Source organism: Mobula birostris, chromosome 10 (assembly GCF_030028105.1).
Source record: "Mobula birostris isolate sMobBir1 chromosome 10, sMobBir1.hap1, whole genome shotgun sequence".
NCBI classification, from domain to species: domain Eukaryota; kingdom Metazoa; phylum Chordata; class Chondrichthyes; order Myliobatiformes; family Myliobatidae; genus Mobula; species Mobula birostris.
Genome location: NC_092379.1, coordinates 43,064,557 through 43,082,095, shown reverse-complemented (window position 1 = coordinate 43,082,095; position 17,539 = coordinate 43,064,557). Strand labels below are relative to the sequence as shown.

At 41.9% G+C, this 17,539-nt stretch overlaps 1 long non-coding RNA gene across 1 annotated transcript; it reads left to right on the top strand.

Moving 5' to 3' along the window:
- Positions 1 to 9,073: 9,073 nt before the first annotated feature.
- Positions 9,074 to 16,531, top strand: LOC140204488 (uncharacterized). Its single transcript, XR_011887648.1, has 2 exons — positions 9,074 to 9,222; positions 16,416 to 16,531. It is a non-coding gene; the product is annotated as an uncharacterized lncRNA (long non-coding RNA).
- Positions 16,532 to 17,539: the final 1,008 nt, after the last annotated feature.

Genomic DNA, 17,539 nt, shown 5'->3' with positions numbered 1-17,539 from the left:
GTATCAATAGTCCATTGACTTGGCCGGAATAATTATCAAACTGATTGTTCATTGTATCAATAGTCCATTGACTTGGCCGGAATAATTATCAAACTGATTGTTCATTGGTATCAATAGTCCATTGACTTGGCCGGAATAATTATCAAACTGATTGTTCATTGTATCAATAGTCCATTGACTTGGCCGGAATAATTATCAAACTGATTGTTCATTGTATCAATAGTCCATTGACTTGGCCGGAATAATTATCAAACTGATTGTTCATTGTATCAATAGTCCATTGACTTGGCCGGAATAATTATCAAACTGATTGTTCATTGGTATCAATAGTCCATTGACTTGGCCGGAATAATTATCAAACTGATTGTTCATTGGTATCAATAGTCCATTGACTTGGCCGGAATAATTATCAAGCTGATTGTTCATTGTATCAATAGTCCATTGACTTGGCCGGAATAATTATCAAGCTGATTGTTCATTTGTATCAGTAGTCCATTGACTTGGCCGGAATGGTTATCAAGCTGATTATTCTTTGTATCAATAGTCCATTGACTTGGCTGGAATAATTATCAAATTGATTGTTCTTTTGTATCGGTGGCCTTATAACTTCTGACAATTCTGACATCAGGCAGTGAATGTGTTGAACTGCCGGGGAGATCAGAAAGGTTCTCTCCCTGATGTCGGGTCCCAATTCACTCGCCGGCTGAGCTCGAAGAAATAAACGGGTGGATAGATAAGTAACGATCTTTTTTGTACTGTTGTTCTTTGATCCAGCAAAGTTACGTTTACAAACCTCCTCTGCACCTTTCCAATCATGAAGCAACCAGAACACGACGCAATTGTGTTGTGGGTAGTGGGGAAGTGGTGTGGGATTAGAAAGAGGGCGATAGGATTGGGGAGGGATTATAAAGGGGTAGTAGAGAATGTGGTTAAGACCATAAGATGCAGATCAGAATTAGGCCATTTGGCCCATCAAGTCTGATCTGCCATTTCATCATGGCTGATCCATTTTTCCTCTCAGCTGCAATCTCCTGCTTTCCATATAACCATATCACAATTACAGCATGGAAACAGGCCATCTTGGCCCTTCTAGTCCGTGCCGAACGCTTTCTCTCACCTAGGCTCATCTACCTGTACTTGGCCCATAACCCTCCATTCCTTTCCTGTCCATTTTCCTAATGAATTTTTTTTTCATGACAAAATCGTACCTGCCTCTACCACTTCTACTGGAAGCTCGTTCCACACAGCTACCACTCCCTGAGTAAAGAAGTTCCCATTCTGTTACCCCTAAACTTTTGCCCCTTAACTCTCTTGTTCTAATGTCCTCTTGTTTGAATCTCCCCTCTCTCAATAGAAAAAGCCTATCCATGTCAACCCTATCTATCCCCCTCATAATTTTAAATACCTCTATCAAGTCCCCCCACAACCTTCTACGCTCCAAACATTAAGGACCTAACTTGTTCAACCTTTCTCTGTAACTTAGGTGCTGAAACCCAGGTAACACTGTAGTAAATCTCCTCTGTACTTTCTCTGTTTTGTTGACATCCTTCCTATAATTCGGTGATCAGAACTGTACATAATACTCCAAATTTGGCCTCACCAATGCCTTGTACAATTTTAACATTACATCCCAACTCCTATACTCAATGCTCTGATTTATAAAGGCCAGCACACCAAAAGCTTTCTTCACCATCCTATCCACATGAGATTCCACCTTCAGGGAACTATGCACTATTATTCCTAGACCACACTGTTCTACTACATTCCTCAATGCCCTACCATTTACCATGTATGTCCTATTTTGATTAGTCCTACCAAAAAGTAGCACCTCACAGTTATCAGCATTAAACTCCATCTGCCATCTTTCAGCCCGTTCTTCTAACTGACCCAAATTCTCTGCAAGCTTTGAAAACCCACTTCATTATCCACAATGCTACGTATCTTAGTATCATCTGCATGCTTACTAATCCAATTTACCACTCCATCATCCAGATCATTAATGTATATGACAAACAACATTGGACCCAGTACAGATTCCTGAGGCACACCATTAGTCACTGGCCTGCAACCTGACAAACAGTTATCCACAACTACTCTCTGGCATCTCCCATCCAGCCACTGTTAAATCCATTTTACTACTTCAATATTAATACCTAACAATTGAACCTTCCTAACTAACCTTCCGTGTGGAACTTTGTCAGAGGCCTTACTGAAGTCCATATAGACAACATCTGCCACTTTACCCTTGTCAATTTTCCAGGTGACCTCTTCAAAAAATTCAATAAGATTTGCCAAACATGACCTTCCATGCACAAATCCATGTTGACTGTACCTAAACAGACCCTGTCTATCCAGATAATTACATATACCATCTCTAAGAATACTTTCCATTAATTTACCCACCAGTGACGTCAAACTCACAGGCCGATAATGGCTAGGTTTACTCTTAGAACCTAGCAATTTACTCTTAGGTTTACTCTTAGAACACCTCCACCACCATCGCCAGCAGCCCATTTGACGCACTCACCACTCTCTGCATAAAAAACTTACCCCTGACATCTCCTCTGTACCTACTTCCAAGCACCTTAAAACTGTGCCTTCTCGTGTTAGCTGAGAAAAAGCTTCTGACTATCCAAACAATCAATCACCATCTTATACACCTCTATCAGGTCACCTCTCATCCTCCGTCGCTCCAGGAAGAAAAGGCCGAGTTCACTCAACCTATTCTCATAAGGCATGCTCCCCAATCCAGGCAACATCTTTGTAGATCTCCTCTGCACCCTTTCTATGGTTTCCACATCCTTCCTATAGTGAGGCGACCAGAACTGAGCAGAGTACTCCAAGTGAGGTCTGACCAGGGTCCGATATAGCTGCAACATTACCCCCCCGGGCTCGAAACTCAATCCCACAGTTGATGAAGGTCAATACACTGTATGCTTTCTTAACCACAGAGCCAACCTGCGCAGCAGCTTTGAGCGTCCTATGGACTCGGACCCCAAGATCTCTCTCATCCCCCACACTGCCAAGAGTCTTTTTCTTCATTAATCTTTTCATTGATTTAAAAAAAGCATAAATACAATCAAGAAGAGAATTAATTCAAATATATATATCAGTAACAATATAATCCAAGATTAAGATAGACATTGTCAAAATCATAGATATTGTTAAACTAGTATAAAATATATAATAAAAAAATGAAAATAACAATTCTCTTTGCAGTTTATGAAGAGAAAGGGAAAATCATTGGGTTTTAAATGAAAAGGAAAAAAAACCCACTACACTAAAAAACAAAACAAAAAAAAAAGGACTGGGCATTCCATTTTGAGGATACAATCAAAAAAGAAAGAAAGAAAGACTTTCTGATCAAATCTAAAACTTTGAAAAAAGACTGAAAGAGTAATAAATAATTAAATGAAAATATTGGATAAAAGGTCACCATATTGCTAAGAGCCTTACCATTCATACTATATTCTGTCATCATATTTGACCGACCAAAATGAACCACCTCTCACTTATCTGCGTTGAACTTCATCTGTCACTTCTCAGCCCAATTTTGCATCCTGTCAATGTTCCGCTATCCACACTATCCACAACCCCGCCAATCATTGTGTCATCTGCAAATTTACTAACCTATCCCTCCACTTCCTCAACCAGGTCAATTGGTGGCCACCAAGAGGTCCTGTTGTCCTCTGCTGGATGGACTGTAGGCGCTCGTCAAAGTGGTCTCCCAATCTGGGCCAGGTCTTACAGGTGAAATGTTGCCTCACCTGGAAGGACTGTTTGTGCCCCGAATGGTAGTGAGGGAGGAGATCCAGGGGCAGGTGTGGCACTTCTCCTGGTGGCCACCAATTTTAATTCTATTTCCCATTCCCATTCCAACATGTTGGTCCATGGCCTCCTCTACTGCCGCGATGAGGCCACTCTCTGGTTGGAAGAACAACTCCTTATTCCGTCTGGGTAGCCTCTAACCTGATGGCATCAACATCAATTTCTCCTGCTTCCGGTAAAAACCCCCCCCCCCACTTCACCATTCCCCATTCCCATTTTGCTCCCTCACCTTTTCTCCTTCCCTGCCCATCACCTCCCTCTGGTGCTCTTCCCCCTTCCCTTTCTTCCATGGCCTTCTGTCCTCTCCTATCAGATTCCCCCTTCTCCAGCCCTTTATCTCTTTCACCAATTTCTCAGCTCTTTACCTCACCACTCCCCATCTCCTGGTTTCTCCTCTCACCCACAACCTTGTACGTCTTCCCCCGCCTTCTTACTCTGATCTCATCTTTTTTTTTCTAGTCCTGATGAAGCATCTTGGCCCAAAACGACAACTGACTGGTTCAAGCTGACAGGAAGGTGACAGTAACTCAAATCACCTCACGTTACAACAGTGGTGTGCAGAAGAGCATCTCTAAACACACATGTCGAACCTTGAAGTGGATGGTGAAGAATACCATTTTCACAATACCAGTAATATTATTGAAAAAAAAATAACGTTGACTTGCAGTCTATGCAGAAGTAGACATCATGGTACTTGCAGCTGCCTAAATTGACATACAGTGGCAGGAAAACGTTTGGGCACCCCTGGTCAAAATTTCTGTTACTGTGAATAGTTAAGTGAGTAGAAGATGAACTGATCTCCAAAAATCATAAAGTTGAAGATGAAACATTCTTTTCAACATTTTGAGCAAGATTAGTGTATTATTAGTTCTAACTTTGGTTAGTGAACTGCTGCATGTACTCTATTTTGCAGCAAGTGTTTCTCTGCCTATTGATGCAATGCTCACCATTAGCTTCGATTTTTTTAAAAATCTGATTTTATATTTAAATTGTTTCCTGATGTTTCCCTGCTTATGATCTCAATGAGTCCACAACTGTATTTGCTGTTGAGAGTGTGAGCCACGTCTCCAACGAGGCCGTGACTCTGGCCGGTCGGTGTCCGACGAGGTTGGGGCTTTATGTGCGTAATTGGTATTTTGGGGGATATCAGTATTTCTTTCCTTCCCTGTTTGCCCTTCATCTGTTGGCTTACTGGGCCAATTAAGAAGGCATTTAAGAGTCTATTGCTTTGCTCAGCTGTGTGTTTGTAGTATTCTGAGCTTTAAGAGTGCATTTAGTGAGTTATGGATCTGATTGCACTGTACAATGACAGCTTTTGATTATAATTACAGGAGAATGGTACCAGGAGGACAGTGTCAAAATCAAAATGCATTTCCTGCCACTGGGGATCTCAGGACATGTGTGATAAACAAAACAAAATGGTATGTGAGAGTCCATTTGATTCTTGCAGCTATTACTGCATTGAAGCAGGTGGATTTTAATTGGAAATTTAAGCTTCAAGTAGCAATAAATGAATAGAAACTAAGTAAAATTGTAGTTGATTTGACCCTGCTGAGGTATGTATTTTGAATGATAAATAATTGGTTGAATTGGAAGCTACTACCTATTATAACTTTGATTTGATTGCATCCCTAACAGAGAAAGTATCTGAGCAGAGTCATATTGAGGGCAGGATTCATGCGCTGAAAGATGATCTGAGGAAACATAAATCTTTTGTAAAGAAATTGAAGAAAGAGCAGAAGCTTCGGAAGGAGGGATTGAAGGCACAGGAGACCAGTCTCATTAAAGAGCTAAGGGTAAGATTATCGTCGTACCTTCTTACCTTGACTGTCCTACCAGTCTTTGATTAGGGCAATAAGAAAGTTGTATGTATATACTACTCCAAACTCAATTTGCTCTCCACAATTGTTTAATTTGGAAAATTGTTGAGGAAATTAAGTAACACATAAAGGTTGCTGGTGAACGTTTATGTGTGTTGCTTGAAATTCCAGCACCTGCAGATTTCCTGGTGTTTGAGGAAATTAAGTATATGATTATTCAAAGGACTTGATCTGCCTTTATTCTTTTTGTTTCTGGTCCATTGCTGGAAAATCCTTTATATCACCCTCAACTCATTCTTAGGGCTCTTTGCATTGCTATATTGCTTCTGACTTTCGAAAGTCTTTGAAAAGTATGCAGCATTCAATAGTGCGTTCGGTTGTCTCTCCCCAATCGCTGCTATTCTCCTGCTTTGTATCTGCTATGTTAAAGCAGCAGGAGGCAACGCTTTCTGAAAGTTTGGAGAAATCTGGATTGTTGCAGTCTTTACAATTTATTTTTTACAGCATTTAGCCAAATTGATTTGCCATCCTCTGAATATTTTTAGTTGTCAGCCTTGATTAATTTACCAACTAAAATTGGATTTATTAAGTTGAAAATGCTTTTGCTGATTTGTTGAGTTTGCAGACACTGCCTTCGTATGCCGATGGAAACTGTTTCCAATATTCTGAGACATATGTGAATTTTGGACTGTACTTCATATTGGTTTCCTTCAGGTTTTTGGTGTTTTGTTAATTGTGGCTGGTTGGTGGGTGGGTGAGCTGTAAATATTTTGTGTGTAAGGTGGGGGTTGGGGGTTTTGATGTTACTGTCATTGGTCTGTTTTGCAGGTGAGGGGGTCGGGGATTGTTATTGTAATTTTTTTTCCTGTGGGGGAGCAGTGTGGATTTAATGCTATTGTCCCCGATTTTTCTGCAAGTGAGCAGGTCAGGGATTGTTATTGTCGCTGTTTTTCTCTGTGAGTCAGGGGATTGCAGATTGTTATTGTTGCTGTTTTTTTTATGTGAGTCAGGGAGTCGGGGATTGTTACTGTTTCTTATCTTTTTCGTACTGATGGTGGGGGAGAGTTGGTGTCTTTTCTTTCATCAACTCTCATGGTCTTTCTGTATTTCAGGACTATCTGGAGAAGACAAGTATCAGAGTTGTACGTGCCTACTTTGACAATATAATGAACCTTTGAACATTTCACCGTTTTCTTTCTCTTGTATTACCAGTCTTGTGATGAATCGATTAAAAGGACTCAAGCAAAACTAAGCAAAGTGTCCAGTTCCACCAAACCACAAATCAAAACCCCTTCCTCCATTGCTACTGAGAAGCCCAAGGCTGAACCACTTTCTCTACAAAGGTAATGTCACTGGGCAATACAGCCTTAGTTGGAAAAAGACTTCTCAGAATATTGGTAGTATCACTGTTTTATAAGTTAAACATAATGGGATGCCTTCTCCCCTATTGAAAGTACTTTTTTTAAAATTAGGTTGCACGTGACTGTTGTTCATTTATTTAGCAGACTTCTTTAAAGAGTAGTACAGTATTTTCTACTGAGGAGGTGGAGCATGAAACAATGACAGTGACTTTTGAAATATTATTTCAGCAATTCTGTTTCTCTCTCTTTAGACACTGCTTCACCTGCTGAATATTTCTGTCATTCTCTTTACATTTCCAGCATCTGTGATATTTTGATTTCTGTTTTCAAAAAGTTTACCTAAATTTCTAGCAGGTTTTCTTTCAATAGTTGATTGTTCCATCCAGTGACATAATTCATTCAATTCTGCAGTTTAATGATAATCTGTAAAATTTGCTGTGCTGTTGAGACTCTGGGATTTGCCTCAGAAATGTTGTGAGTAGCTTACTGTAACGTGCACGGAATCAGGCAGAATTTGTGAAAAGAAAAGCAGTCTACAATGTCGATCTGCGATCCTCTGCTCTGCAAAATTCCAAAGACAATATGATATTTATCTGCCAAGCTCTTAAGCTCAAAATTAGTTTTCTGCTTTTTGTTTTCAGGACTGAATCTGCAAAGAGCTGGAAAGGGTGAAGGATCTAATGTGTCATTGAGTTGCATTGTTAAAAAGGGTACATCTGCATCTCAAAATGTTCTCTCTGTAAACACCTGAGATGACACATTCCAAAAAAATTGATAAAAGGAAGTCTTTTAAGTTGAAAGTTTAGAAGTATAAATACTTTTAAAAATTAGTTGAACAACTAAATTGTGTTTCTAAAAATAAAAAATAAAACTTACCTGCCTATTTCCTAAGCAAAGCTCATAGAACCATAAGAATAAATATGATGGGAACTATATCTGTGATGGTCGAGAAAAGACCTACCCATTCTAATTCCACGTCCTACCTCAGGCTCTGTAGCCCAGTTGATCGCAGCTCTTCAGATATTCATTTACTTTTTAAATATGAGGGGAATTTATACCTTGGAAGTATTTCAGATCCCTCTACCATCCTCTGAGTGAAAATACTTTTAATACTACCAGCAGTTACTATGGACTTCAGTTTTTTTTTAATCCCCCGTTCAGGAAATAAGTCCTTCTCATTTCTGCCATTTAATCCTCCCAACTGTATACATCTCAAGACTAGAAAACAACCCAAACTTATCTAATCTTTCCTCCATAGCTACAGTTTTCCAGGCTTAACAATATCTCTTGTAAGACCGACCTGGAGTCCCACAATCCAGGCTATTCACATGGTTCGGTATTGAAGGATTACTCTACCAATAGAGATGCAATGGTATTCGGAAGCCTGTCTGGTTTTATCAATGTAACAAATAATGTTGTCCTAATTTTAAAAAGAAGTAGGAAGTATTCTTCCTCGAGTTCTTGCCAATGTTTTTCTGGCAACCGACACTTAGAACATTATCTGGTCTGTCATCTCTCCATCACTTCAGTCACTTACAGTTGCCTGGCCCAGATCACTTTATTTTCACTGTGGATTTAGTGTTTATACGTTTTCATCCCCTTCCAGGAAGTCCTTAAAGTTCTGCTTCTTTCTAGACAACAGACCTTATCAGTTCCCCTTCATCACCATCTTTCCTCACCTGGTAGAACTAGTTCTTACTCTCAAGTTTGACTTAGGTTTCTCCCACTTTCTCCAAACTAAAGGTGTAGCCTCGGACAGTTGCATGGGCCCCAATTAAACATGCCTTTTCAGCAGTTATAACTTACAAGTTCAGTATCTCCATTCCAGTACTTGTATCCTGGGAAGATTCCAGCACACATTGCAAAGTAATGAAACCTGTTGCTACTTTCTAGGTGATCTGAATGGATATCATCTGGGAAACAATTGTTATATTGTCAGTATTTATTTTTATGATTTTTTTGATGAGATTAGTTCTTCCTAATGTTAACTTCAGTAAATTAATTTTGTTTTTTAATGAAGAACCAGCTCAAACCCGGTTTGAACATCTTTTTCACAGGATTCGGTGAGGCTGTTGGCAGTTGAGGGTTGTGTGAGCACAGCCCAGCTGCTGCCCCAGGAAGACCTGGAAGCGTTGGTGATGCCGACCCTCCGGCAGGCAGTGGATTGTAAATCCTGGCGTGTTTGCTATATGGTGGCAGACAAATTTTCTGAAGTACGTGTTATTGCTACAGCACAAAGTGCATCTCTTTGGTATGATGATATGGTGCATTTATGTTTTAAAACTAGTCTTTAGGTTTTCTGTTCCAGCTCGAATCCCTTCTGATTCTGTCAAAAGCCATGAAAACACAATTAGTTCCTCTAATAACAGCAACACACATCAAAGTTGCTGGTGAACGCAGCAGGCCAGGCAGCATCTCCAGGAAGAGGTGCAGTCGGCGTTTCAGGCCAAGACCCTTCGTCAGGACTAGCTGAAGGAAGAGTGAGTAAGGGATTTGAAATTTAGAGGGGGAGTGGGAGATCCAAAATGATAGGAGAAGACAGGAGGGGGAAGGGATGGAGCCAAGAGCTGGACAGGTGTTAGACGAAAGGTAATACGAGAGGATCATGGGACAGGAGGTCCGGGAAGAAAGACAAGCCAGCGGGGGGGCGGGGTCCCAGAGGATGGGCAAGGGGTATATTCAGAGGGTGGCCACACATTTTAATTCCACATCCCATTCCCATTCTGACATGTCTATCCATGGCCTCCTCTACTGTAAAGATGAAGCCACACTCAGGTTGGAGGAACAACACCTTATATTCCGTCTGAGTAGCGTCCAACCTGATGGCGTGAACATCGACTTCTCTAACTTCCGCTAATGCCCCACCTCCCCCTCATACCCCATCTGTTACTTATTTTTATACATACATTCTTTCTCTCACTCTCCTTTTTCTCCCTCTGTCCCTCTGAATATACCCCTTGCCCATCCTCTGGGTCCCCCCCCTTGTCTTTCTTCCCGGACCTCCTGTCCCATGATCCTCTCATATCCCTTTTGCCTATCACCTGTCCAGTTCTTGGCTCCATCCCTCCCGCTCTTGTCTTCTCCTATCATTTTGGATCTCCCCCTCCCCCTCCAACTTTCAAATCCCTTACTCACTCTTCCTTCAGTTAGCCCTGACTAAAGGTTTCGGCCTGAAACGTCGACTGCATCTCCTCCTAGAGATGCTGCCTGGCCTGCTGCGTTCACCAGCAACTTTGATGTGTGTTGCTTTGATTTCCAGCATCTGCAGAATTCCTGTTGTTTTAGTTCCTCTAATATAGTTTTAAAAAAATCATTAAGTCAAGCACCTGTGTATTTTTAATATAAAAGCTATTTGACTGACATGCCAAAAGGTGCTGAGATTTTTTTTTCCAGATTCATTTAATTATCTTGTTTTTAAACATGGATGTGAAATAGAACAAAGTTGGTCTGAATTGAGCTCAGATCTTTTTCAGTGTATCTGAAGGATAATCCTGTGACAAGGGTTTAGAACAAACTTGTTGGCCTAGTGCCAGGGATCTGGGGATTCAGCACGTGCACAGGTTGATGACACTGATATTTTTTACTTTTGACTGGAGGAAGTTAAGAGGAACTTCAGTTCTGTTTAAAAATGAGCCGAAAGGTCGAAAAGCGAGTAGTAAGCTTAAACAAATTTTCAAAAAAGCCTGAGGAGTAATGGGACTAAAAGGATACAGTCACATGGGCTTTCACTGCAGCTATCTTTTGGTTGTCCAAACATATCCCTGTACACACCTTCGCCTTCCTCTCCCTGGCATCAATAATATCAGGGCTGCTTCATACTCTCGTGTGGAGCCCAACATTTTCATCACCTTTGTCACCAACTTTTATCTTGCCGCAGAGTTACCTGGATTTACAAATTTATTCTGACACTTCGCTTCCTTTTCTGAATCTCCAACAGCCTCTCATTGAGATCTTCTGCAAACTCTCCAACTCTTTCATCTATCTCCTCCACGAAGGGTGCTATTTCCTTACTTTCACCTCATCCCAGTATCAGGTTTAATATCACTGGCATACGTTGTGAAATTTGGTTGTTTTATGCCAGCAGTACAAAGCAGTATATAATTTTAAAATATTACTATATATATTAAATGTGTAGATATTTAAAAATTACTGAGGTAGTGTCCATGGGTTGATTGTGCATTCGGAAATCTGATGGCAGAGGAGAAGAAGCTGTTCCTGAAATATTGAGTGTGCCACCTGTACCCCCACCTTGATGGTAGCAAAGAGAAGAGGGCATATCTTGGGTGATGGGGCCCTTAATAGATGCCCCCTTTTTGATGCATTGCCTTTTGAAAGCGTCTGGATGCCAGACAGGCTAATGCCTGTGATGGAACTGGCTGATTTTATAACGACTTGCAGCCTTTTCTGATCCTGTGTCGTGTTCCCTCCATACCAGACAGCAATGCAACCAGTTAGAACATTCTCCGTGGTACACCTCTAGAAACTTGAGAGTGTCTTTGATGACCTGCCAATTCTCCTCAAACTCTGAATGAAATGTAGCCACTTCTGTGCGTTTTTTTTTGTAATTGCATTGATATGTTGGGCCCAGGACGATCCTCAGAGACTTTGACACTCAGGAACTTGAAACTACTCACCCTTTCCACAGTCCCCTTGATTGGGACTGATGTATGTTCCCTTGACTTCCCTTTCCTGACGTCCGCAATCAGTTCCTTGGTTTTACTGTCATTGTGGTAAATTTTGTGATGTAGTGCATTAATTAAATGCTGCTTAAAGCTTTTGATGGACTGGACCTTGCTGGTTCCTTCCCACTGCTGACTTCACACAGACCAGGTATGGTGTAGGGAGGTGGTGATTCAACTTCACCTTCCTGTGGTCCACAATCAGTTCCTTGGTCTGACTGACAAGTGCCAGATTGTTGCCACACCACTCAACCAGCTGATCTATCTCACTCCTCTTCGGCTCCTTGTCACCATCTGAAATTCTGCCAACAATAGTTGTGTCATCGGCAGATTTATAGCCCTTAAGAGCAGTCTCGGCCTGAAAGATCGACTGTTTATTTCATTTCCATAGATGCTGCCTGGCCTGCTGAGTTCCTCCAGTATTTTGTGCTGGGTTTCCAGCATCTGCAGAATCTCCTGTGTGTTTATAGTTTTTGAACCAGATGGTCTTTGTTCTCAGTATAAAACTTGTTGCCTCAGGCTTCCTCCTGGTGCTCCGGTTTCCTCACACAGTCCAAAAGCATTCCGGTTAGTATGTTAAAGGGTCATTGTAGATTGTTGCACAAGTTGGTGGCTTACTGGCGGTGCAGTTTGAAGGGCCGGAACAGCTTGTTGCGTTCTGTGTCTCCAATTAAATCTATGCCCTTTAGTCTTAGACTTTCCCAGCCTGGGAAAACACTCGGATCTATTGAAATCAACGTGCTTTTCTCACCGCAGTGTAATCCAAATCTTCAAGGTAAGGCACATTGCCTACATAGGTTAATTGCAAACAATAACAATCAGGTTAATATTATTTAACAATCAAGAAACATTGTTTAATGATTAAATAACATTATTTAGTTGTTTTTTTGACCTGAGAAACTGGCTGATTACAATTGCCCACGTTGTTGTCTGTGTACCATACTTTCGAATTCAGAGCCATCAACGACAATATTTTCTCAACTTTGCCTTTCTTTAAAAATTTAAAATTCCGTCTCTTAAGGCCAGAAAATTCCGGTCCCACCCCAAGGCATTGAGATTAAATCTTTCTGTTCTCTATGAGTGTAAAATCTGTACTGAAGCAGCTGGTTTATCTGTGGATATATTATCAAGGATAGATCATTACAGCTGTAGACACCAACAGAATCAACAAACTCATTCGTAAGGCCAGTGGTGTTGTGGGGATGGAACTGGACTCTCTCACGGTGGTGTCTGAAAAGAGGATGCTGTCTAAGTTGCATGCCATCTTGGTCAATGTCTGCCATCCACTACATAATGTACTGGGTGGGCACAGGAGTACATTCAGCCAGAAACTCATTCCACCAAGATGCAGCACAGAACATCATAGGAAGTCATTCCTGCCTGTGGCCATCAAACTTTACAACTCCTCCCTTGGGTCAGACACCCTGAACCAGTAGGCTTGTCCTGGACTTATTTCATAATTTACTGGCATAATTTACATATTACTATTTAACTATTTATGGTTCTATTACTATTTATTATTTATGGTGCAACTGTAATGAAAACCAATTTCCCCTGGGATCAATTAAGTATGACTATGACTGTGACTATGTTTTACCTGGGTAACACTAAAGAATACTACTTCTAAATGGACATCATTTATCTAACCATTCCCTTTTTCTCCCCTCTCATTTATTTCTTTACCAGAGCATGAGGTATCCAATCATTGATAAACATCTGAACACAACGGCAACATTTCTCTGGGTTTCTTTCCTCTTACCCCATGGCTTCACGTGACCCTGATTGCAGGTGGGGGGGTGGGGTTGGCTAAGCAGGTGCTACACCTTGCCCAAGGGTGACCTGCAGGCTAGCGGAGGGAAGGAACGCCTTACACCTCTCTTGGTAGAGATGTATTTCCACCCCGCCACCCATGATAAAATTACATAATTCAAAACTGTAAACCTAATCGAAAATTAAAGCAAATTACAGATGGACCGGTGTTCAAAAGGACACAGAAAACACAGCCATTTTGTCAGCTTAGGATTGTTACCCTTGGAACAGGCAAAGACTTTATATTGTTTGTCTTTATAAGATAACTAACCCGTGTTCAAAAATAAGCTCTATGTAAGGTAACACACACAAAAATGCTGCAGGAACTCAGCAGGTCAGGCTGCATCTAAGGAAGTGAATAAACAGTCGACGTTTTGGGCTGAGACCCTTCATCAGGACTGGAAAGGAAGGGGGAAGATGCCAGAACAAGAACGTCGGTGGGGGGTGGGAAGAGGAGAAGGGGAATATTCTAGAAAGTGATAGTTGAAGGAAAGTTCATGGGAAAGGGTTCACACAAAATGCAGGAGGAACTCAGCAGGTCAGACAGCATCTATTGAAGTGAATAAACAGTCACATTTTGGGCCAAGACCTTTCATCAGGACTGGAAAGGAAGGGGGAATATGCCAGAACAAGATAAGGGTTGCCAGAGCACTTGTGAAATTGGCACCAACCCATTATTGGAAAACAATTGCATTATACTGGTACAGAGTTTATTGTATTTATAATGTTCTGCTATCATTGCTAATGACAAACCATAACAAAAGGCACTTTCTATGCTCAAGACCACATATAAACTAATCTTGCAGTGAAGTCCGTAGCTAAAGTACAGTTCAGATTTTCAATTTTGAAGTTGCTATTTTCAGAGTACATACAGGTTTCCCCCGCCATTCGAAGGTAGAGCGTTCCTATGAAACGGTTCGTAAGCCGAAATGTAGTAAAGCGAAGAAACAATTACCATTTATTTATTTGGGAAAATTTTGTGAGCGTTTGCTAACCCAAAAATAGCCACCAAATTATGCCAAATAACACATAAAACCTAAAATAACAGTAACATATAGTAAAAACAGGAATGATATGATAAACACACAGCCTATATAAAGTAGAAATACCTTTCCACAATCATTGCCGGCAGTGTTCTCCGTAGCAAAAATCTCACGCAAGCGCCATCGGCAGGAAATCTCACGCAAGTGCTGTTGGCAAAAACACTCTCTCCACTAACCTTTAAGCTATGAAGCTGCCAAATCATACCAAATAACACATAAAAATACACAGCCGATACAAAGGAGAAATAATGTATGTACAGTGTAGTATTACTTACCAGAATCGGGAAGGCAGCGCCGAGCACACTGATGATGGTGTGTTAGGTTGAGTCAGAGTTTGGATGGTGCAGTGGCCCCCACCCTCCAATCTGCAGAGCGATACATTGCTGCGAAGCAGGCAGGAATGCAGCAGTAGCCGGGAGGCACACAGCACATCTTTAAGAAAAAAGCCGAAATAAACAAGCTAATTAATTAGGTGCCGCCCGACATGTAACTGTTGGCCCAGATCAGTGCCGATTTCCGATTGCGTCATCTCTGATCTGGGCCGGCAATTACGTGTTGCTGGCACCTAATTAATTAGCTTGTTTATTTCGGCTTCTTTCTTAAAGATGTGCTGTGTGCCTCCCGGCTACCGTTGCATTCTCCACAAATCGATATCTGTCCGTGGCCTGGGGGTTGGGGTGGTGGGATACTGGGGTGTCATCTCATCATCGTCTGTTTCCATTAGAGCGGGCAGCTCATCTTCTACCTCTGCCCGCCTCGGTGTCGAAGGTCGAGGTTCGTCGTCTGCTGTGGCTGATGTGGAAGGCTTGCTTGACTGCTGAGCCCTGCGCACTTTTCTATCACACAGTTCTTTGTAAGGACTCAAACCATCCTGCAAATATCTCCTAAACCGACGTACCCTTTCAAAATTAAAGTCGTACTTTATCATTACTCATTCGGTTTCCATTGTTATCCTTTTCTCTTCCAATTGCATCAGGTCTTCATCTGTCAGTTCTTGGTCATGGGATGCCAAAACCTCTTCAACATCATGTCCGTCAGCTTCCACAAGCCAAACTCACGTTGTTCTTACTTCGTTCACCACCATCGAAACGCTTAATTATGTCTAGTTTTACACTAAGTGTAACACCCTTACGAGCTCTTTCAGGCTTTTCCGATACCTTAGAACTCATCTTGCAAATGGCTGCTCACAGGCTCGTGTTTAAGCAATGCCATTCCGAATCCGGGGGAGAGCAGCTACTCAGATCGTGTGCTGCCTTTTATCGACTGCTGCCTTTTATCGCCCGCTGATTTTTTTTTCTTAACAGTGAAAACGCCTTCTGAAAGCGAAAACAGGGTACTAATCTAGGTCTTTCGTAACAGTGAGGTTACCACACACAACCCTGAGATTCATTTTCCTGTGGGCATACTCAGCAATTTCTATAGAATAGTAACTGAACAGGATCAATAAAAGATAAAGTACAAATGCAAATATAAATAAATAGCAATAAATAACAAGAGTATGAAATAACAAGATAAAGAGTAATTAAAGTAAGATCATTGGTTGTGGGAACATCTCAATCGAATGAGTGTACTTATCCCCTGTTGTTCAAGAACCTGATGGTTGAGGGTTAGTAACTGTTCTTGAACCTGGTGGTATGGGTCCTGAGGCTCCTGCACCTTCTACCTGATGATTGAGAGGTAGTAACTGTTCTTGAACCTGGTGGTGAGGGTCCTGAGGCTCCTGCACCTTCTACCTGATGGCAGCAGCGAGACGAGTGTGGAAAAGAAAGATGGTGTTGTCTTTGTGATTCCTCTGTTCACGTGTTAATGCACAGATTGCTGCTATTGAAACCCGCTCTATCTTTGTTACTCATTTACTTTCTCTTGCCTTTAAAGCTTCAGAAAACCGTGGGTCCTGAAATTGCGGAAAATGATCTGGTTCCTGCTTTCCAAAACCTGTTGAAAGATTGGGAGGCTGAAGTGCGAGCAGCTGGGGCCAACAAAGTTAAAGGTTGGTTGGGAATTCTCATTCTTGTCTTTTCCATCCGGTTTAAGATGTTGTTGGTGAAGCACCGTGACAACTTTCTGGCAGCAGAAACAACTATCAATTACTTTACTAATAGACTCTTGTTCTGGGCAATGACACTGCAATCTGTGCCTGTAACTTTCCTAGTGGAGACGAGCCTTTGATCCAGCTGTACAACCTGGCATTTTGCACCAGATACAATAGGTGATCCCAACAGACTCACGGGTGAAGTGTCTCCTGGCATGGAAGGGCTGTTTGAGGCCCTGAATGGTAGTGAGGAAGGAGGTGTAGGGGCAGGTGTGGCCCTTGTTCCGCTTGCAAGGATAAGCGCCAGGAGGGAGATCAGTGGGGAGGGATGAGTGGACAAGGGAGTCGTGTAGGGAGTGATTCCTACGGAAAGATGTGCTTGGTGGTGGGCTCCCTTTGGAGATAGCAGAAGTTGCAGAGAGTTACGTGCGGGATGCAGAGGCTTGTGTGGTGATAGGTGAGGACAAGAGAAACCCTATCCCTCGTGTGGCAGCAGGTGGAAGGGTTGAGGGTGATTTGTGCAATGTGGTTGAGGGCTGTGTTGATAGTGGAGGAAAGGAAACCCTTTTTTTTGAAGAAGGAGGATATCTCAGTTGTTCTGGAATGAAAAGCTTCATTCTGGGAGCAGATGCAGTGGAGATGGAGGACTGAGGCTAGAGAATGGCAATTTTGCAAGTGATAGGGTGGGAAGATGACTTTTCCAGAGAGCTGTGAGAGTCAGTGGGTTTGTAAAGAGTATCAGTAGATAAACTGTCTCCAAAGATGGAGACAGAGATCGAGAAAGGGGAGAGAGGTGTCAGAAATGGGCCAGTTGAGGGCAGTGTGGAAATTGGAGAAAGTTGAGGAAATTGATGAGCTCAGCATGGGTGCTGGAAGCAGGACCAATGCAGTTATCTTTGTAGCGTAGGAAGAGTTGTGGAGTGATGCCTGTTTAGGTTCGAAACATGGACTGTTCCACGACTGTTAA